The 23,251-nt window shown below is 41.1% G+C and overlaps 1 protein-coding gene across 5 annotated transcripts in view; it reads left to right on the top strand.

Annotated features, from left to right (window-relative positions):
- FMNL2 (formin-like 2) overlaps positions 1 to 23,251 on the top strand; it is a 331,355-nt gene that overhangs the window by 137,116 nt on the left and 170,988 nt on the right. Inside the window, exon 1 of one of the 5 annotated variants that reach the window (XM_010840003.1) lies at positions 13,392 to 15,019. The exons of the other annotated variants lie outside the window; for them this stretch is intronic. The gene's annotated coding sequence lies outside the window, so the exon portion shown is untranslated. Of the gene's footprint in view, positions 1 to 13,391; positions 15,020 to 23,251 lie in introns of those variants that run through there. 5 annotated transcript variants of the gene reach the window in all.

Genomic DNA, 23,251 nt, shown 5'->3' on the forward strand with positions numbered 1-23,251 from the left:
GAATCGCAGCACGCCAGGCCTCCCTGTCCATCACCAACTCCCGGAGTTCACTCAGACTCACGTCCATCGAGTCAGTGATGCCATCCAGCCATCTCATCCTCCGTCGTCCCCTTCTCCTCCTGTCCCCAATCCCTCCCAGCATCAGAGTCTTTCCAATGAGTCAACTCTTCACATGAGGTGGCCAAAGTACTGGAGTTTCAGCTTCAGCATCATTCCTTCCAAAGAACACCCAGGGCTGATCTCTTTCAGAATGGACTGGTTGGATCTCCTTGCAGTCCAAGGGACTCTCAAGAGTCTTCTCCAACGCCATAATACTCTGTAATGAAAATATACCCATCAACTAGTTTTCCTCCTAGGGCCACTATGTAGTTCTGCCAATACAGTCTCACAATGACACTTCTAGAGTTCCTTTGCAAGCTTAATTCCAGATTTATATGCAGGATTTGAATTGTATTATGGAATTAAAGTGATTTTAATGGTCATATATAGTTCCAGGAAGGAGTGAATCTTATTTTCTGGTTATAACGTGAATTGGAGACCCAAGTTAGCTAATTTGACATTGAGTTAGAGAAAGTGTAACGTATACAATTCTCATTTGAAAGAGGGAACAGAGCAGGAACTTCAGAGCTGCATGTTCTTTTAATGAAGGCTGTTAATGTAATTGTTTTTTCAAAGTGGAGGATTGGCTTCCTACAAACAGTTAGCTGGCCTTGTCCTTGATTTCTCATAGTATGACCAAACCCTGTTCTGGGGAAGTGTTAGAGAATGTTTGGCTTCACATAAGAGACCTCCCTTTCATGTTTAAAGAGGCAAAGAATGTAACTAAGTTGTTCGAAAGATTTCATTTCCCAAGCTGTGCCATTAAAATAAAGAAAGAAAGAAAAGAAAAAAGAGCGTGCAGAGAAGTCCTGGAGGCTGTTGTCTTAGTTTTATCTGAGCCAGCCTTTCATTTTTGCCCTTTGTACCATTTGAACATCCAAGGGATCTGAGTCTAACTCCCTGGGCAATTTGGGACCACATTCTGCCTTTGGGAAAATGCAGTTACAAATCATGTTCTTCACTAAACAAAGTGAGGCTGTTCAGCCCCTCATTTTGATCCTCTGAGGAGTGAGAGGCTGTTTACATTGAGCAAGTAAGATATATTTATTCTTCTTGACAAAGAAAGGCAAATTATTTACCAGAAAGCTCTTTAGTTTCCTGTACCTGGCACTTGACTGCAGGGTGCCTTAAAAAAGCAAGGGACCAAAAATAAGCAAAAGAATGAGCTCTCAGTACAGTCCACGTGGGGGTGTGGGGTCGGCGCTGGGGTCTGAAGCTGCCCTGCTCCAGAGCTGGAGCCAACATTTGTTTCCTTGTGGTTAGATTTAGAAACTTTTAACCCTGCCTTCTCACACTCCCTGAAATTTATAAATAGGAACCTTTTCTTATGCCGGATCACTTGGAGGCCAGTTATTAGCTAGTTTGAGGTTCCAGATGATGATATTTTGGAAAACAGTATTCTGTTTATGACATCGTCAAGGGCTTTCTTTGAGACAAGGATGAGACACATCTCAAACTTAGCTTTCTTTGAGACAAGATGAGACACATCTTGGCGTGTGTCTTATAACTCTGCAGTTCTCAAACTTAGCTGCATAATAGGTGCCCTCTGGGGAGCTTTTGAAATTGGCAAATACCAGGCTGAACCCTATGCTGAACCCATGTTGACTGAATCACAGCCTCAGGAGTGGGACCTGGGCATTGAGATTTCTGAAAGTGCCCCAGAGGATTCCAGAGCACAGCCAAATCTGAGAAGGTCATCAGACCTGCTCTCAGCTAGACTGGGTTGTGCACTACCCACTGGAAGAAAGATGAGTTTCCTTTCAAACACAAAGTGACGATATAATAGCGACTCCTGCTGCTGCTAAGTCGCTTCAGTCGTGTCCGACTCTGTGCGACCCCAGAGATGGCAGCCCACCGGGCTCCCCCATCCCTGGGATTCTCCAGGCAAGGACACTCGAGTGGGTTGCCATTTCCTTCTCCAGTGCATGAAAGTGAAAAGTGAAAGTGAAGTCGCTCAGTCGTGTCCGACTCTTTGTGACCCCATGGACTGCAGCCTACCAGGCTCCTCCGTCCATGGGATTTTCCAGGCAAGAGTACTGGAGTGGGGTGCCATTGCCTTCTCCAGTCTTATGATAATATGGTCTGGCTAAGTGATTTCATCACTCTGATCAGCCTGGCCTTTTGATGTTCCAGTAGTGGAGGCTTTATGAATCAGACATATTTATTGAAATAGAAACCTCCCAGTGGTGTCCTGAAATGTCTTCAGGTACCTGGTTTAGTATCTTCTGTTGTTGTTCAGTCGCTAAGCCATGTCTTGACTCTCTACGACCCCGCGGACTGCAGAGCACTGGGCTTCCCTGTCTTCCAGAGTTAGCTCCAGCTCATGTCCATGGAGTCAATGATGCCGTCCATCATTAGTATCTTCTAATTCCTGATGATAGAAAATCAACAGGCTCTTGATGTCCAGTTAGTGCATGTGAAACCAGTTCCATCACCGGTACCTCAATTTGTGCTCTTTTTGTACAGGTCCGCATCTCTGTATTGGTACGTATTTCAGATTAAAAGCTTCAGGAAAGTTTTTCTTTTACAGTAATTCATTGGTAGGCAGAGCCTGGCCAAACTGAGCTCTCCTGGCAGTCACCCTGACCTCAGCTAAAGTCAGGCTACCTACAGCCTTGCCTTGTCTAACTTAGTGTGCATTGTTTCTGCTACTGTTTTGTCTACTGTTTTAACCCAGGCCCCAGTGTGAGGATTAAAGAGGACCTCGTGCTGTTTGTTACTTTACTAAATTCTGAAAGAATTGTGAATTCGAATTACTTTTGACTCAGATAAGGGATCGTGGATGTGCTGTGCCGTGGTTATACCATTCCTAGAGTCTCCTTTGTAGTCACATGGTTTGCTTATGCATTCTAACTCTGCTGCTGATCATGTAACTTAGGGCAAGTTGCTTGACCTTTTTGAGCCTCGGTTTCCCATCTATAAAGAGGTGCAAACAATGGTATCTGCTTTTAGGGCGATTGTGAAGATGAAGAGGAATAATGTACATAGAGTTTTAAAAATAGATGTTTAAGGAAGTTAAAAATACCGCAAGTTCCTGCTTGGGGAACTATGATGGCCTGTGGTAGAGCCTTCTTCTCGGTGTGGGTCCACTGTGTGTTGTCATGAGACCCAGTGAAGTATTTTTTTCCCAAGTTATTCATAAAGATTGGGCTTCCCTTGTGGCTCAGCTGGTAAAGAATCTGCCTGCAATGCTGGAGACCTGGGTTCGATCCCTCGGTTGGGAAGATTCCCTGCAGAAGGGAAAGGCTACCCACTCCAGTATCCTAGCCTGGAGAATTCCATGGACTGTATAGTCCATGGGGTCCCAGAGAGTCGGACACAACCGAGCGACTTTCACTTTCTTTCACTTCATCAAGATTGGGTCTTGGAATCTATGTAGTAGGTAGTTGGTCGTGATATTATGACTTGTATAGGAAAGGAATATAGTAATCGAATAAAAAGAACTTATGCCTTGCATAAAGTCAAGGTGATTTTTGTGTGTGAATTTTTTTTTTTTAAATGCCTATACATTTGTATATGTGTGCTTTGAGTCACTGCCCTTCAGTTGTGGGAACGGCATACAGAGGATCCAGGAGTCCCCCAAATACTGTTTATGGTCTGCTTCTTGATAATTTACCGAGGTGTCTAATATACAGTACTCACATGGTGGTTCAGAGAATTGAGAAAATTGTGGAGATATTATGCGTCAAAGTTCCTTGGGCTTACAATATCCAAAAAATCAAGGCCAAAGATTGCATTTTGTTTCTGTCTGAATAGTTGCTTTCGCTCTTTATTTCATACTGTGTGTGCAGACCAAGCATTGAAAGGTCTCCATAGAAAATATTGACATTACTCCTCTGTTAGGAAACTCCTAGTGTAAGAAAGGCACATACTGAATTTCTTGGACCATGAATATTTGTGGATTTTATCCCATTTGGGATTTTCTGCCCCTCAGGAGTTTGTTTCATCAGAGGCCAAATTTACTTAAAACCAAACCAAGAAACTGTCTTGCTCTTGTCTCATCTTGCTTTCCTAAGCAGAATGTCATCTGGTGGTCATGCCCTGTGCCACTCCATTCCGACATCAGGAAAGGCCCTTGGCTCTGTGACTCACAATTGTTTTTTATCTGAATGTTGGTTGAAGAGTTGTACCTCTCATTGCAAAGCATTTTAATTGAATGGAAAACGAGCTTAAGTAATCTGATATAATTAAAATGCAGTCAGCACTTATTTCAAATGCATGTGTAGGCTGAGCTTTGTTGATGAACGCTCATGACCATTAGTTCGGTCTGAGTGGAACTATATATTAATGGCTGTGGAGATTTTACTTTACAGTGCTTGATCTGAAGGCCCGGAAGCGGAGGAAAGCAGTCATATAGCCATTTGAAGGGGGTGTTAGTGTTGTCTTATGTGTATCATTGAGTTGATTGCAAGGATTTTTGTCTTTTTTTTGGAGGCCACGTCCCTACAGCTTACTGTCTATGGGCAGGTGATTTAATCTTTTGAAATCGATTTGCTTATCTATAAAATGAAGAAAACTATATAAATAATTCACCTTAAATAATTATGCGAAGGTGAGTAAGTTAAATCATTTTCAAAACTTACTACTATTCAAGTGTAAAGTACATGGTGATAAGAGTACTAGAATTTTTGAGGTAGGGTCTGTATCTGAGTCACCGTTGCATCCATAAAAAGTACAAGCTATATGTCTTGTAGCTGTTGAGTAAATTCTGGGATGTTAGTTTGCCTCTGAATGACTCTGAAAGCTGTTAGTTTTATTTCTTTTTAATTTTTAGACGTGTATATCGAGAGGATGAGGATAGATGTTCAGCCTCTTAGACTGAGGTGTTGAAACTGAAAATGGGCTCAATCTTAGATTTAACATCATGGGTGATTATACATTTTTAGTAAGGCCAGCTATCTGTTGAGTGGGGTGCCTGCCATATCATGGTTTTCAGGGTTGGAGTAGTCCCTTCTATTTTATGAACACAATGATAATTCATTTCAAAGTTTTTGCCTTAAATGGTATCCTAAAGAGCCTGTGAATGATGTCAACAACATGACTTCCTTTCAATGAGTCTTTGGTGGCAGCTGGTTGAAATACCCAAGCTTGCACCATTCTAGGAATGACTGTCCTTAAAGGATCAGCCATCTTTACTCTTTGGTGATATATTTTTATTAGCCATTTGTGTTTGTTTTCTATATATTTTCCCATAAAAGTATCCCCAACATTTTATAGATGAGGGATGGACTTTGACTTGCACAAAGGTCATCCAGACTCTATAAGAATTCTCCACTCAAGACCAAACACCCTGCCAGAAGTTAGTGTCTGACAGATGTTTATGAGGTTTTTGAGAAATAATAATTGTGCTGTTTGAAATCCTCACCTCTAAGCAATAAGAGCTCCTGGGAGGAGGTCTGGGCTGAGAGGTGAGTCCCTTGTCTGACTAATTTGGAGGCAGGATTTCCTATCTGGGAAATTGCATTGATCATCTGGATCTTGACCTTTTGCAGTCTTCAGACATCAGAATTATAAACACTGTTTAGTTCCCAAAACATGGAAATACCCCTGGTTAGACACAAAAAGTATGGGAATGTTTTAAGTTTTCTGAAAAGTATATGGCAAAGTAGCTTGATAACCCTCCCTAGTCAGAAAGTTGGTCATATTGATCCTGCACAATTAAGAAAAATATTTTGCTGCCTTGGTTAACAGGGAATATTGGCTGATTGTGAGCTCCTTAAATCCACAAAAACTTACTAGAGAAAAGTCAACTCATCATTAGCTTTCACTTGTGGAACTGAAATTTTTCTTAGTAAATTCTGAGATGGCTGGGAGCTAAAGGAATATCTGTGTGAACTAGGAAAGTCTCTTCATCATCTGTAAAATGAGGCGTTGGGGTTAGATGACCTTTGAGAAATCTTCAACTGTGGTGTCCAGATTCTGCTCTTGGGCTACCCACCTTGTCTCAAACTTGGGTTTTGATTCTTTGAATCCTTTCAATTTTGCTTCCTGTTGGTCTGAGATCATGACAAATCAGGGTCTTTAAAAAAAAGATAACAAATAAGATGAGTCTTGAGCAGATTGTTGATTGATTGATTTAGGTTTTTGGAGCCTCTCAGATCCTGGTCATTCCCAAATAGGTGGAGTTCTTAACATAATTTTGCACTCACACATTTTTTTTTTAAAGGCAGAAGGAAGCAGAAGATGGACACTGAGTATAGGTTGCACAATAACAATATAAAAATGACTTGTATCCTTTATAATTATGGTCTGACATGTTTCCAGTAAAGGTGTCTTTGGAAGTGATGCATGGTGTATATATATTCACAAACTATATACATGTAAACATAGCAGGTTCTAAATTTAATGCCACATTGTTGCTTCATACCACTTGTAATTTTTACCGAGTCAGCACAGTCTGCTACACCAAACCTCAGGAAACTTGAGCCCTTGGATAAACTGGTCTAAACACTATTGATAATTCATAACTGGTGGTTAAAAAAATTAAAATGGAACCTTGGTTTCCCAAATTAAAACTTATACAGAGCCACAGTGTATAAACTAGTGAAAAGCAAAACAGTTCTACTTTCCTAGGCTCCTTTAGTGCCTTCAGGGACCTGGGGGACCGAGGTTACATTGTCTGAAAAACCTGATGGAAATATATCTCAGTTATCATTGTACACAGGTAAAATACACCAAAGAACAGAATTACAGATCATCATCCAGTGTTATGGTGGGGAAGTGTTAGTAAGAACTGGTTCTTTACATTGAAAATCATATGTGTTTAACATCGAGTGTTGGAACAAATAGTCGTGATATAAAGACAGATGTAGCATGCAAGCTGAATTTCAGGCATTTTTATTGCTTTGTATTTACTGATAGAAGTATCATAAAGACAGACAATCTTTACTAAAAAGGTTACGTGGACCAAGTAGAAAGACCAGATGCATTTGTGGCCTTGTGAATTTTTAAAGCAGATACAGCAATAGAAACTGTACGAACCTGAATATAAGGCAGTCCTCAAATAAGGCAATATCCTATTTTCTTGAGAGAGATCCCAAATTTTGAGTTTGAATATCTAACTTTCTCAGAATGTAGATAAAATAATGGAAAATATATTAAGGATTATGCGCCCTCGGTGGCTCCGTGGTAAAGAATCCACCTGCCAATGCAAGGAGACATGGTTCATTTTCTGGGTCTGAAATTGAACCTGGAGGAGGAAATGGCAACTCCAGCAGTCTTGCCTGGAGAATCCTATAGGCAGAGGAGCTTGGCGGGCTACTGTCCATAGGGCCGCAGAGAGTCGAACGTGACTGAGCAACTGCGCGGGCGCATGCGCACATGCGTTCTTAAGGTTAGTTAAACTATTATGAATTTGGAAAATCTGCATTTCTCATTCTGTTTTCATGAACCTGTTCTATTTAAACTATTTCATCATACATGCTTCAGCAACAACTTCATCACTGGTACCGCTCTTTGGCTCCTCCCACAGTTTCAGACCTCCTCATCCTCGTTGCCACCTTACTTTAAAAAAATACAGCATTTTTAGAGTCTGTGTGGTGGTGTCAGGTTTGCACCGACCCTCCTTTTTTTTGGGTTTGTCTTATAAGTGGCAGATTTATGGATCATGGATGCTGTAGATTAAATTATTTTCATGTCTCACTTTCCTCCTCTGCTATGTGACTTACATTACATGAGAGTATTTTTCCTGCTTCATTGATGTTGAACTTGGACTGTAACCTGTTTGGCCAATGAAATATAAATGAATGATGCAATCAGATGGCTTAGAAGGAAATGGCAACTCACTCCAGTATTCTTGCCTGGAGAATCCCATGGACAGAGGAGCCTGGTGGGCTACAGTCCACGGGGTAGCAAAGAGTCAGACACGACTGAGCGACTTCACTTTCAAGTGTAACAGAGCTGTGGTGCTTCTGTGATTGCCATGAGAAAAATATGCTCTAGCTAGCTACTGCCTCTTCAACCTGGATCCCACAATGAGGCAGGTTAGGTGGTGTAGCTGACCCTGAGCAGACAGACTCAAATCTTGACGATGCATCAGACTACAACTACCTGTTGGCCTAGCAGATCTAATCTAACTGCTACAACTCATAAGTCTAATAATATTCCCCTTTTGTTTGAATTAGAGTTAGGAGTTGCATCCAAGATAGTTTACTTAGATAATTTCTATATCAAAAATAACTTTGGGAATGTTGACCATCTGTTGTTGTTCAGTCACTCAGTCATGTGTGACTCTTTGTGACCCCATGGACTGCAGCATGCCAGGCTTCCCTGTCCTTCACTTTCTCCTGGAGTTTGCTGAAACTCATGTCCATCCAGCTGGTGATGCCATCCAACCATGTCATCCTCTGTTGTCCTCCTCCTGCCTTCAGTCTTTCCCAGCACCAGGGTCTTTTCCAGTGAGTCGGCTCTTCACTTCAGGCCAAAGTATTAGACCTTCAGCATCAGTTCTTCCAAAGAATATTTGGGGTTGATTTCCTTTAGGATTGACTGGTTTGAACTCCTTGCAGTCCAAGGGACTGTTAAGGGTCTTCTGACTATTTATGAAGGGCTAATTGGTCTGTGCAGTGACCTGGGATTCATTATAATAGGCATTTTCAAGAAAACTCCATACAGCAAAACCAAATGTATGCATTAAAAAAATATATTGCCAGACTTGAGTGCACTGTTTGCTTTTCCAGTGAGACCTCTAGATGGTCTGTGAATAGGACCCTGGTGTTTCCCTCCTGGATGACTTACTTTTGAGCATAGTAGAAACAAAATTTTGGCTTTTGTGTGTCTGTACACACTTATTGAATTTTGTAAAATACGTGCACACAGGAATGAACTTCTCCAGGGGCTCAGTAGTAAAGAATCTGCCTGCCAAGCAGGAGATGCAAGTTCTATCCCTTGGTCGGGAAGATCCTCTGGAGAAGGAAATGGCAACCCACTCCAGTATTCTGCCCAGAGAATCTCATGGACAGAGGAGCCTGGCAGGCCACAGTCCACGGGGTCACAAAGAGATACAGCTGAGTGACTTGACAACAATAGCAATACACAGCAACATCTCTCTTATCTGTTAGCAGGTTTTAAACATAATGTATGTGTTTCTGCATAGCCAGTCAGCCTCTCTGTGGGTGTTTAAATAAATTTATTGTAGGTACTCTTTTATTGCTCTCTAAAGAAAATATTACCTGTATAAGAAGTTCAGGTTTATATTTTTAAAAATTATTTTTCAGTAGGAGAGTTCTAGATAAGATATCTCTGTATTTATCTGCTGCTTATCATCAGGTTTTTACTTAAGGTTTAAATCCCCCAAGAGATAACTTAATTGAAAAAAAAACAGTTTATGCTATATTTTCTTAAAATATTTAATTGACCAAATTTAACACTTCCCCTCCTTCATAATCATCCATTTCCTTTCAGATGATGCCTCTGACTGATACAGCACTTTCAACAGCCAAAAATAAGATACTGGCTTTGTTAAAAGAAATAGTATTTCTTTTTATCCTGGTTCCATATGCATTCCAAGTGCTGCTGCTGCTGCTGCTAAGTCGCTTCAGTCGTGTCCGACTCTGTGCGACCCCATGGACGGCAGCCTACCAGGCTCCTCCATCCATGGGATTTTCCAGGCAAGAGTACTGGAGTGGGGTGCCATTGCCTTCTCCGGCATTCCAAGTGGGGAGCTTTAAAAAAATCTCACGTTCCCCAGAGATTCTGCTTTAATTGTTAGGGCAGAGCCTAGGCATCCATACTTTTTAATGAAACTTCTCAGGTGACCCTAATTTGTAGAACAGCCTACCTGCATACTGTGTTATCTAAACTAAGCAATTCAGGTTAGATGCTTTTGTTACATGTAGGATTGTTCAGGTATGTCATCTCTGTTGTTCAGATCAACCTGATAATTGATACATCTTCTAGGAAATTAACATCCTGTCGAAAAAGTTTTATTTATATCCTATTTTCAGTTTACTGCTTTTGGACCATTCTTAGTAGACTGATGGAGGAAAACTTAGTTGCGTAAATAAACCCTTAATGCTTGCCTGGGGAATCACTGCCTTCCTTTATGACTCCATTCAGGTGTTTGGGTAATTCTCAGAGTTGCCTCTTAAAATCACACTGCCTTGGCCAGCTTTACACAAACTGATTTCAATTGTGAATTCTCCTTCACCATGTAGAGGAGCCCAGTGGATTTGCTGAGGTGACCTTGGCTACACTGAGCACAGTGGAGCCTTGTTAAGGATGCAGGAGGCAGCATTCTTACCTTTCTCTGCCAGATCTTAGGTAAATAGTCAATGACAGGTCCCTGTGAAAGTCTCAAATACCTAAATGAACACTATGCTTTAAAAGGAAGAAATAACAAAGCTTTAGCATGCATACCTTTAAAACAACAACAACTTAAATCCACAAAACTGGAACTGTGTATTGTCTTTTACCAAAAAACACTTTTTTTTAAGGAGAGCATAGGATTTTCTTTTTCCTCCAGTTGATGTTAATTTTCTAGATACAGCCTAATTGCATGTACATGGATTCCTTTCCATTCGTATCTTGAAGCAGCATATTTGTTCCACAAATAGCAGGACTCATACTGAACAGTACGTGATAATGTGACGCATTGAGTCTTACTCATTCTTGTTCTTCTCTGATACCCATCAGCCTGAGGGGAAGTTTATCATCATTTTTTTTCACTTTATAGCTTTAAAAAAATGTTGGTTTTGTTTTTAAAAATTGTTTTAAATTGACTTACTGTTGATTTATGGGCTTCCCTGCTGGCTACAATGTTGTGTTAATTTCTGCTGTATAGCAAAATGATTCAGTTATACACATATATACATTCTTTAAAAAATTTTTTTTTCCATTATGATTTATCACAGGATTTTGAATATAGTTAGAACTTGTTTATCCATTCTATACATATATCAATAATACTTTGCACCTGCTAACCCCAGACTCCCAATCCATCCCTTCCCAACACCCCGACCCCAAGCCTGGCAAAAACAAATCTGTTTTCCATGTCTTTGAGTTGGTTTGTGTTTCATATATAGGTTAATTTGTGTTATATTTTAGATTCCACACAGAAGTGATATCATATGGTTATTTGTCTTTCTGATTCACTTAGTATGATCATCTCTAGATCCACCCATGTATGATGAGTTGCTTCAGTCATGTCCAACTCTTTGCAACCCCATGGACCATAGCCCACCAGACTTCACTGTCCACAGGATTCTCCAGGCAAGAATACTGGAGCGGGTTGCCATTTCCTTCTCCAGGTAATCTTCCTGACCCAGGGATCGAACCTGCTTCTCTTCTATCTTCTGCATTGGTAGGTGAGTTCACTGCCACTAGCACCACCTGGTAGATCCATCTATGTTGCTGCAAATGACATTATTTCATTCTTTTTTATGGCTGAGTAGCATTCCATTGTATTTGTGTACCATATCTTTATCTGTTCATCTGTCAATGGACAGAGTGCTGCTGTGAACACAGGGGTGTACGTATGTTTTTGAATTACAGTTTTGTCTGGATATATGCCCAGGAGTGGGATTGCTGGATCATATGGCAGCTATATTTTTAGTTTTTTGAGGACCCTTCATACTGTTCTCCATAGTGACTGCACCAGTTTACATTTCCACCGACAGTGTAGGAAGGTTCCATTTTCTCTACACCTTCTCCAGCATTATTATTTATAAACTTTTTGATGATGGCCATTCTGACAGGAGTGAGGTAATACCTCATGGTAGTTTTGGTTTGCATTTCTTTACTAATTAGTGATGTTCAGCATTGGCACCCCACTCCAGTACTCTTGCCTGGAAAATCCCATGGATGGAGGAGCCTGGAAGGCTGCAGTCCATGGGGTCACTGAGGGTCGGACACGACTGAGCGACTTCACTTTCACGTTTTACTTTCATGCATTGGAGAAGGAAATGGCAACCCACTCCAGTGTTCCTGCCTGGAGAATCCCAGGGATGGCGGAGCCTGGTGGGCTGCCATCTATGGGGTCGCACAGAGTCGGATATGACTGAAGTGACTTAGCAGCAGCAGCATCTCTCCGTGTGCCTATTGGCCATCTGTATGTCATCTCTGAAGAAATGTCTGTGGTCATTTTCATAAGACTGGCTTTGATGGGTTTTGTGTATGAGACCATGTGATAAAAGGAGTATAGATTCTTAACCTAGACATTTTGATTTGAATTCTGGCTTAATAGCTGAATGACTTGAGTATTTTTTTAAAAAACTTCTTTGTGCCATATGCCATATACAAGGAGATCCAACCAGTCAATCCTAAAGGAAATAAGTCCTGAGTATTCATTGGAAGGACTGATGCTCCAGTACTTTGGCCAACTGATGTGAAGAACTGACTCTTTTGAAAAGACCCTGATGCTGGGAAAGATTGAAGACAGGAGGGAAAGGGGACAACAGAGAATGAGATGGTTGGATGGCATTACTGACTCAGTGGGCATGAGTCTGAGCAAGCTCTGGGAGTTGGTGATGGACAGGGAAGCCTGGCGTTCTGCAGTCCATGGGGTCGCAAAAAGTCAGACATGACTGAGTGAGTGAACTGAACTGATGCCTTATTTTCTTCATTTCTACAAAATGGGGATAATTGTACTTACCTCCTCCATAGGGTAGTGGTGACAATTAAATATTTTTCAAAGCCTTTGAATGTTTCTGGCATTCTATAAATGTTGGCTGCTGCTGCACCCCACCGTCATAAATAGTGCAGCTACTACTGCTTTTCCTGCTTTTCCTGGGACAGTAATACTGTCCCAATTATTACTCTTTTATAGTCTTTGAAAACATCAGGTAAACCAAGGTCGGGCTTTGCTGATGGCTAGGTGGTAAAGAATCTGCCTGCCAATGCAGGAGATGTGAGTTCGATCCCTGGGTCACAAAGATCCCCTGGAGAATGAAATGGCAACCCACTCCACTGTTCTCACCTGCGAGATCCCATGGATAGAGGAGCCTGGCGGGTTATAGTACATGGGGTTGCAAAAGTCAGATATGACTTAACAACTAAACAAAAAAAAAACTGAGGTCATTGATGAATTATTAAGAAAAAGAGTTAACTGTCTTTCTCTAGGTCGTCTTCTGTGAATTCTTTCGTGTGGTCCTCTGTTTCATGGGGCTTCCTAGGTGGCTCAGTGATAAAGAATCCTCCTGCCAATGCAGGAGACATGGATTTGATCCCTGGGTTGGGAAGTTCCCCTGGAGAAGGAAATGACAACCCACTTTGGTACTCTTGCCTGGGAAAATCCCACGGTCAAAGAAGCCTGGCAGGCTCTAGCTTACGGGGTCGCAAAGAGTCTGACACAACTGAGTACAGCACCCTCTGTTTCATGAGTTAAAAACATCTCTCCTTGGTTGCAGGCTCACTGAGGCTAAGAATCTTTCATTCTATTTGAAAAAAATGAACGAAAAAAGAAATCCATCTCTTTCTGTCAGGGGATGCAAATTTTTGTGTATCAACTGTATTTGAGTATATGAGGCTATTAAAATAAATCTTACGGTATAATCCTATAGTAATAGGAATTCCATAAAGATCATGGCACATTAACTTTAAAAAGAAATACTTAGAATAACATCTTGGTGTGGCTGAAAACTGGAAGCTTAATTCTCCAAGTTCATGTCTGTGTCATTACAGTCACTGACTGGAAAGTCATAGTTTCCTTTAACCAGAGGAATGTGCTGAAACAGTAGTAGGTATTGGTTAAAATTAGAATCAACTATTTCCATAACCAGAACGACAGACATGTTTTAAAAAAGAAAAAAAAAGCAAAAAAGAAAGTGACAAGTCTACTAGTTTTTGCCTGTGGGTTCAAGAGGTTTTCAACCCAGTTCAGCTAACTGCATTTGGATTCTGTCCATGAACTTGGCACATGACGTGTATGGCAGACTTCCTAAACCTAGTCATGGTAGCTCAAAACTCTTCCCAGGGATGAGCCCTTAGGAGTTGTCATCAGGAGCTGAACAGCAGACGGCCAGGCTGACTGCCGTCCTCTGCTCTCTCACTAGCGCCCTCCCTCCTACGGAAGGATTCCACATGGACATTATTTGCATTTAATAGCTCATTACTGTGTCCATGCTCTGCTTCACCAGCAGAGAGCTTGCCAAGGCTCCAGCACTGTAGCTGTGCATGTTTCTAGACTACTTACTATAGGGATCGGTCCTCTCTTGAAGCTATTTATTTGTAGCTAATAGCTACAAAAATTTGAAGTCTCTTGAGAAATCCATACACAGACACAGTTTCCATGTGGGGGGCCAGGCTGGGGAGGGGCGGAAACTACCCATGATCCAGGCTCCTGTTTTGGGGTAAGGAAGATGCAGTTTTGTGATAAAGACTCTTATGATAGATTTATAAAGGGTGCAGGTGTTCATCACTAGAGCTTTATGTGTAGAGTTGGAGCCAGATTATGGATCCCCTCCACTGGGCATTTGTTTTGAATCAGAAACTGCCCAAGTAAGCAATTTCTAATGTAATGGCTCCTTCGCATGTGGTTTATTTTGGCCTCCTTTCCTCCTCACATGCTGAATTTTAACAGTGCCATTGGTGTGCAGGTCCAGGGTTTCTCAGTTTTTCCATCAGACACCTAACATTTACAAAATGACTTTAAATATTTGCCTCAGTCCCAGGTCTTGGCACCCAGTACCTTTTTTCTTGCTTATGTAATGTTGAAAGTCCGTGTTGCCATTTTCTCAATGAACAAGCCTAATTAAAAGGCGAGATCAATGGCTTCAGGGCTCAGACTGTAAGCAGTGATGCAGAACAGATTTGCTTTACTGAAGGAAAACAAGACATTCTTGGGGAATTGGGAGTCTGTGGTGCATCAGTGTTTTGTGTCTTGGAAAAAAGAATGCTGAATGTGGCAGACTGTCTTGGGGTTTTTCCGGTAGCTCCTGGCTTTGAGAGATGATCATGTTCAAGGACACTCAGCAGAAGTAGAAGAGTAGGTATTTGATGTTTGCTGTTGGTTATTTTTATTTTTAAAGTTTGTGTGTATTGAAAATTTATCTGATGGTTTTTTTTAAAAACTGAAAATACTTCCTCCATACAATAACATTATAAATGTTAAAAAAAAAAAAAAGCATATTTAACCCAAGTGTGGTAAGAGTATTCCATGAAGGGGAAATCCAGTGACTCTTTGAATAAGGATATTGTTCTCCTGTGGGCGGGGTGGGGCGGAGAGGTGGGAGCTGTATTTGCCTTCTTTTTTTTTTTGCATTTGCCTCTTAAGCAAGAGTACCCCTCCCCTCCATTTTATAGGGAAAGAACAGTTTGAGAGGAAGCTTAATGAATTCATTGCCAAGAGCAAGCTTTAAAAACGTACCTGTTTGTTAAACTACACCCCAGGCTGTGCAGGGACATGGGAGGAACATGCGGTTTTTGAAGAGTACTTAAAGGTGGAAATGTATTTAGGAATAATTGCTTGATTTCTTGGAAAAGGCATGGGTATCTTGAGACAAAAATGGATCATGCTGGTCCAGTGGTTACCAGGAGCCCAGCTCAAGTGTGTTGCTGTTCTGCTTGGCTTGTGGAAGGTCTGTGTGATCACCTTCCAGCTGTTTGGTATTTGCTCCCCTTCTGGAATCAGCTAATTGCTATACAATTAATCTAATTTAAAGGATGTTTCCTGCCACCCTGCATACTCGTGTGTGTCACAAGTCTCAAGTTTCCCACCACCCTTTATTTTAGGAGAATTTTTTATGTTCTTAATATTTGATGCTTTCTTTATATAGCTGAGGCTGAGTAGTAGAGATGTGGGCACTGGGGTCTTATTGTTCTAACACAAGTCAACATTTTGGATTATTATGAACAGCCCTATACAGTAATCCTAGAATAATGCTAGAGTCCCTGAATACTCACTGGAAGGACTGATGCTGAAGCTTCAGTACTTTGGCCACCTCATGCGAAGAGCCAACTCATGGGAAAAGACCCTGATGCTGGGAAAGACTGAAGGCAGAAGCAGAAGGGGCAGCAGAGGGTGAGATGGTTAGATGGCATCACTGACTCAGTGGGCATGAATTTGAGCAGACTCTGGGAGATAGTGAAGGACAGGGGAGCCTGACGTGCTGCTGTTCATGGGGTCACAAAGAGTTGGACATGACTTTGCGACTGAAAAACAAATACAATAAGACCTCAATTAGCTGAGACTACTTTGGAGAAAGAGCAGTTTCTAATTAATAGGATTTTTCTTTTGAAGGTTAAACACTTTTATCTTTTCTCAGCCCTTACTATTAACTTACTTTCTTTGGCTTTTGGAATTAAGACGTCCAGAGTCTGAAAATAAGTTAATGTTTCTTTGCCTTAGTCTTTGGAACATCCTTATGAGTTACAAGCCTTGATGTTCAAGTTTTATTTTCTGAAGGGTTGAAGAGGTGCTGGGGGTGGCTACTGAATTCTGTAAGTTTTTTGAAGGGGGAGGGAGTAAGTGTATTTTGGGATTGTTTTGTTTTCTTTTGTCTTTCTCACATTGTGAATGAAAAAGCTATCTTATCATTTCCTGTATTGGTAGGCTTAGTTATTTATATAATCCTGTTGTTTGAGGGTTTACAGATATTCTACCAGAATATAACAGGGATGAGTTATCAATAAACTGCTTAAGGTATTGATTTTTCTTCAGTGTGAGGTAATTAAAGTCAAGTTTTATTTGCTTTAATAGGCTGTTGAGTGGTTCTTCTGTATAATCCGGACAACAAATAAACCCAAGTATTTATCGGGTCCTGGCTCTGTGCTCTTTGTATACCATGTTAGGTAGTTTTAATGTCAGTGATGATGTAAGACCATAAATGTATCAGCCTCTGATAACCTTTGCGTAAATCTAATTTTCTAAAAGCAAAGTCCCTAAAAGTCCCTGAGGGACTTTGTGGTCATAAAAGTTCTGATATGTATTTTTAATCACAGTACTTTCTTATACTCTGTTCAGTTTGTCTCTAAACCTAGTAGCTAGATTAATGCCTGTAAGTTAGATTGACTTGAAACAATCTGCAGGAACTTCACACATGGTTTTGGTGTCAGTTGGAAAGTGAGGTGAAGAATTGTGGATATTAGGAACTCTGTGGCGGGTGGATGTATTTACAGAGCCAAAGCAAAACCAACACCCAGTTGTGGATGTGACTGGTGATGGAAGTAAAGTCCTATGCTATAAAGAACCATATTGCATAGGAATCTGGAATGTTAAGTCCATAAATCAAGGTGAACTGGAAGTGGTCAAACAGGAGACAGCAAGAGTAAACATCAACATTTTAGGAATCAGTGAACTAAAATGGACTGGAATGGGTGACTTTAACTCAGATGACCATTATATCTACTACTGTGGGCAAGAATCCCTTAGAAGAAATGGAGTAGCCCTCATAGTCAACAAAAGAGTCCGAAATGCAGTACTTGGATGCAATCTCAAAAACGACAGAATGATCTCTGTTCGTTTCCAAGGCAAACCATTCAGTATCACAGTAATCCAAGTCTATGCCCCAACCAGTAACACTGAAGAAGCTGAAGTTGAACGGTTCTATGAAGACCTACAAGACCTTCTAGAACTAACACCCAAAAGAGATGTCTTTTTCATTATAGGGGACTGGAATGCAAAAGTAGGAAGTCAAGAGATACCTGGAGTAACAGGCAAATTTGGCCTTGGAGTACAAAATGAAGCAGGGCAAAGGCTAAGAGAGAATGCACTGGTCATAGCAAACACCCTCTTCCGACAACACAAGAGAAGACTGTACACATGGACATCACCAGATGGTCAATACTGAAATCAGATTGATTATATTCTTTGCAGCCAAAGATGGAGAAGCTCTATACAGTCAGCAAAAACAAGACTGGGAGCTGACTGTGGCTTAGACCATGAACTCCTTATTGGCAATTTCAGACTTAAATTGAAGAAAGTAGGGAAAACCACTAGACCATTCAGGTATGACCTAAATCAAATCCCTTATGATTATACAGTGGTAGTGACAAATAGATTCAAGGGATTAGATCTGATAGAGTGCCTGAAGAACTATGGATGGAGGTTCGTGACCTTGTATAGGAGGCAGTGATCAAGACCATTCCCAAGAAAAAGAAATGCAGAAAGGCAAAATGGTTGTCTGAGGAGGCCTTACAAATAGCTGAGAAAAGAAGAGAAGTGAAAGGCAAAGGAGAAGAGGAAAGATTTTCTCCTTATTCTCAAAGGAGAAAATGGAACTCTGCATCCATTTGAATGCAGAGTTCCAAAGAATAGCACAGAGAGATAAGAGAGCCTTCCTCAGTGATCAGTGCAAAGAAATAGAGGAAAATAATAAAATGGGAAAGCCTAGCAATCTCTTTGAGAAAATTAGAGATACCAAGGGACATTTTCATGCAAAGATGGGCACAATAAAGGACAGAAATGGTATGGACCTAACAGAAGCAGAAGATACTAGGAAGAGGTGGCAAGATTACACAGAAGACCTGTACAAAAAGATCTTCATGATCCAGATAACCACAATGGTGTGATCACTCACCTAGAGTCAGACATCCTGGAATGCGAAGTCAAGTGGGCCTTAGGAAGCATCACTATATTTTAGTGATAAACCACAATGAATAGAATAGATTTTTGAATCAGCATCTTGTTTCTACTTATGGATGAGTGAGGAAAGTGTGCAGTAGACCCTTTTAAATCTCCCTAATTTAGAAAACCAGATGCCATCTCTAGTTTTGCCTGTTAGTGGGAGCGATATAAAACTTGTACTAAAAATGTTTTAGTGTTAATTTTGCCACAGTAGAGTTGATGAGGAAATTTACCAAAAGAGGAATGGGTGAGAAATGGGTGTGATGAAATTAAAGCATCAGTAGGGAATGAGTTAAATGAGGGATCAGGGCAAGGAGGGGGCTTGAGGTTGGAAGGATGAGGGAAGATAAAATGCAGGTCCATGATGTTTATGTTCACTCCTTTTCTTTGAAAATTAAAAACTTATTATCACCCTGCTCAGGCCGATTCTGTGAGGACTTTACTGCCACAGTTTATGATGTACTCGAACATAAACTTTCCTGGAAGTCTTTGGCCTCTGGGCCAACTTGTTTTTGAGCCAAGAGTATAAGCGCTCTGTTACATGCACGGGCCACAGATGCATCTCTTCAGCTTCTGCGGACCAGATTGTGTGTGTGTAAAACTTAGAAAACCTGTTGATTCCATGCTTTGGTGATGAGCCACAGCCTACACTTGGGAATCCCATTCAGCCTTGCCCTCCCCATTGGAGAAAACTATCTTCAGTAGATGGTTTCTAGGCTTGAAAATAACCAAAAGGAAAATCATCAGGCTCCAAGCAAGTTGTTGATGGACCAGTGTGTGAACAGAACATGAGATTAAAAAAATTTACTGATGGGTGGGGATGCAAAGACAAATGTGTTATGTAGCTGGCCAAGTAATATCTGACTGTGTCCAAAAGTGGGGAAAAAACTATCTTCAATGTGTTACATTGCTTTCATGCCTTCCATCTTGCTGGCCAATTGCTTCAAATAATGCTGCCGTTTCTAGAGCCCTCTGTGTTGCTCTATTGTACTGCTCGTGGGGGTGCCCAGGGAGGTTTGGTGGTATATTTGTGCTGTTGCCTGTTGGAAATCATTGGTACAGTGAGTGTGTTTTCTTCTCCTCCCCACCCCCACCCCTCATTGTTGTGTGGAGAAAAAGAAAGCCAGTAAAAATGAGCATCTGGCAAAGAAGCCACTCTGATTTAAGGAGGAAGTTCCCTGGATTTATGAGCTCCTCTTTCTGCTCAAGTGTAAACTGGAAAGAGAGTTTGCTACACAGTTATTCAGGGGTCAGGGGGCCAGGGTGGGGTGAGTAGGGGCACTGGGGTTGCTGCTTAGGCCGGAAAAACATTTTGCATCAGCTGAGTGGCTGCTGGCCTGCCAGGATGCTGCTGTTTTCGATCCCGTTTCAGTTTTGTGAAAGGACAGTAGGTGTGAATTGAAAGCTCTTGTCCTCTTAATCATTCACCAGAGTCAAGCCACATGGGCCACAGGAAATTTCAGTCTTGTAAATCTCACCTGCTTATCTCCCAAAGTTTGCTTTGTTTACCTTCTTACCTGAAAGTATTTTATCTTCATAGTGACTATTAAGGGTGGTTGCTGTGCTGTGCTTAGTCACTCAGTTGTGTCTGAATCTTTGCAACCCCATGGACTGTAGCCTGCCAGGGTCCTCTGTCCATGGGAATTCTCCAGGCAAGAATACTGGAGTGGGTTGCCATGCCCTTCTCCAGGGGATCTTCCCATCCCAGGGATCAAACCCAGGTCTCCCACATTGCAGACAGATTCTTTACCATCTGAGCCACCAGGAAAGCTGGTGGTGGTGGTTTAATCCCTCAGTCATGTCCAATTCTTTGAGACCCCATGGACAGTAGCCTGCAAGGCTCCTCTGTCCATGAGATTCTCCAGGAAAGAATACTGGAGTGGGTTGCCATTTCCTTCTCCAGGGGATTTCCTGACCCAGGAATCGAACCTGGGTTTCCTGCATTGCAGGCAGATTATTTTACTGACTGAGCTACGAGGAAAGCTCAAGGGTAGTTTTATGAAAAAAAATTTTTTTTGGCCACACCAGGTCTTAGTTGCAGCAGGCGGGATCTTTGATCTTCCTTGCAGTATGGAGGATCTTTAGTTGCAGCATGGGAGCTCTTTAGTTCATGCATAGGGAATCTTGTTCCCTGACCAGGGATTGAACTTGAGCCCTTTGCACTGGAAGCATGGAGTCTTAGCCACTGGACCACCAGGGAAGTCCCAAGGGTGGTTTTAAAAATGAATGCTATAATACAATAGAATGATACTGATCTAAAGTATGTATTTCTACTTGATCGCTATGTACTGTGAAAAGCCTTTTTTTTTTTTTTAAATAATAACATGGAAAAGGAACTTAACATTATTCCTGTTGAAGGGATTTTAAGGGTCAGCCATTTAATAAATTCTGGTTCAGGAATTTGTTTTGTTTGTTTAGTCGCTAAGTCATGTCAGACTCTCTGACCCCATGGGCTCCAGCATGCCAGCCTTCCCTGTTCTTCACCATCTCCCAGAGTTTGCTCAAACTCATGTGCATTGAGTCAATGATTCCATCCAACCATCTCATCCTCTGTCACCCACTTCTTCTCCTGCCCTCAATCTTTCCCAGTGTAAGGGTCTTTTCCAAAGTTCACTTAAGAAGCTTTCTTATCCTTGCTATTCTCTGGAACTCTGCATTCAGTTGGGTATATCTTTCCTTTTCTCCTTTGCTTTTCACTTCTCTTCTCTCCTCAGCTATTTGTAAAGCCTCCTCAGACAACCACTTTCTCTTCTTGCAGTTCTTTTTCTTTGGATGGTTTTGGTCACTGCCTCCTACACAATGTTGTGAACCTCTGGCCATAGTTCTTCAGACACTCTGTCTACCAAATCTAATCCCTTGAATCTACTCGTCACCTCCAGTGTATAATCATAAGGGATTTGATTTAGATCATACCTGAATGGCCTAGTGGTTTTCCCTGCTGTCTTCAATTTAAGTCCAAGTTCTGCAATAAGGAGCTGATGTTCTAAGCCACAGTCAGCTGCAGGTCTTGTTTTTTGCTGACTTTATAGAGCTTTTCCATCTTCTGCTGCAAAGAATATAATCAATCTGATTTTGGTATTGACCATTTGGTGATGTCCACGTGTAAAGTCATCTCTTATGTTGTTGGGAAAGGGTGTTTTCTATGACCAGTGTATTTTCTTGACAAACTTTTTAGCTCAGTTCAGTCACTCAGTCGTGTCTGACTCTTTGTGATCCCATGCACTGCAGCATGCCAGGCTTCCCTGTCCATCACCAAGTCCTAGAGCTTGCTCAAACTCATGTTCATTGAATTGGTGATGCCATCCAACCATCTCATCCTCTGTTGTCCCTTTCTCCTCCTGCCTTCAATCTTCCCAGCATGAAGGTCTTTTCCAATGAATCAGTTCTTCACATCAAGTGGCCAAAGTATTGAAGCTTCAGTTTCATTATCAGTCTTTCCAATGAATATTCAGGACTGATTTCCTTTAGGATTGACTGGCTGAATCTCCTTGCTGTCCAAGGGACTCTCAAGAGCCTTCTCCAGCACCACAGTTCAAAAGCATCAATTTTTCGGCACTCAACTTTCTTTGTGGTCTGACTCTCACATTCATACATGACTACTGGAAAAACCATAACTTTGAGTAGACAGATCTTTGTTGGCAAAGTAATGTCTCTGATTTTTAATATGCTGCCTAGATAGATGATCATTGTATAACACATCTCTTCATTTTGCCTTCAGAACACTTTCTTTACTTTATGTAATTTTTTGCTAGAATAATTTCTACTACCAAAAGCAACTGGGATAGATTAAATTGAAGCTCATGGTCAGTCTATAAAAGCAGGAACTTCATGTCAGGGAAGATTTTTCTAAGATTGCTTGCTATAAAAAAGAGTATCAGAAATATTTCAGTAATGCTTTTTAGCAAGGAAATTAGTTCAATATTTTTGGCTTTGTCATCTCGTTAATAGATGTGCTCTTTTGTTATTATAGTCTTGACTTTTATCAGCTGGAGAATGATCTTAGTTTAAGTGCTTTGAAATTACCAATTTTTTTCATCCATTTTAATGTAATGCTTTTTTAAGTGGGATGTTCAATTATAGAGTGGAATTAGGAAAATCCTCTTTCCCTTATCTTTCACCCTTTTTCATATTTGTGATGAATTAATTAACTATGAATCAGACAAGAAACTAGTACTTTAAAAGATCTGAAATCTTAGCATTTTTGGGGGTTTATTCATCCCTTGTTCCTACTGACACTAAATTTTTCTCAGTGCCTAAGCAGATCTTGTTCCATTATTGAACTTCCTAATCAATAAGTGAACCCTGAAATTCCTGATGTTCAAGCTGGTTTTAGAAAAGGCAGAAGAACCAGAAATCAAATTGCCAACATCCACTGGATCATGGAAAAAGCAAGAGAGTTCCAGAAAAACATCTATTCCTGCTTTATTGACTATGCCAAAGCCTTTGACTGTGTGGATCACAATAAACTGTGGAAAATTCTGAAAGAGATGGGAATACCGGACCACCTGACCTGCCTCTTGAGAAACCTGTATGCAGGTCAGGAAGCAACAGTTAGAACTGGACATGGAACAACAGACTGGTTCCAAATAGGAAAAGGAGTATGTCAGGGCTGTATATTGTCACCCTGTTTATTTAACTTATATGCAGATCTGT

Source organism: Bison bison, unplaced genomic scaffold (assembly GCF_000754665.1).
Source record: "Bison bison bison isolate TAMUID 2011002044 unplaced genomic scaffold, Bison_UMD1.0 scf7180017864139, whole genome shotgun sequence".
NCBI classification, from domain to species: domain Eukaryota; kingdom Metazoa; phylum Chordata; class Mammalia; order Artiodactyla; family Bovidae; genus Bison; species Bison bison.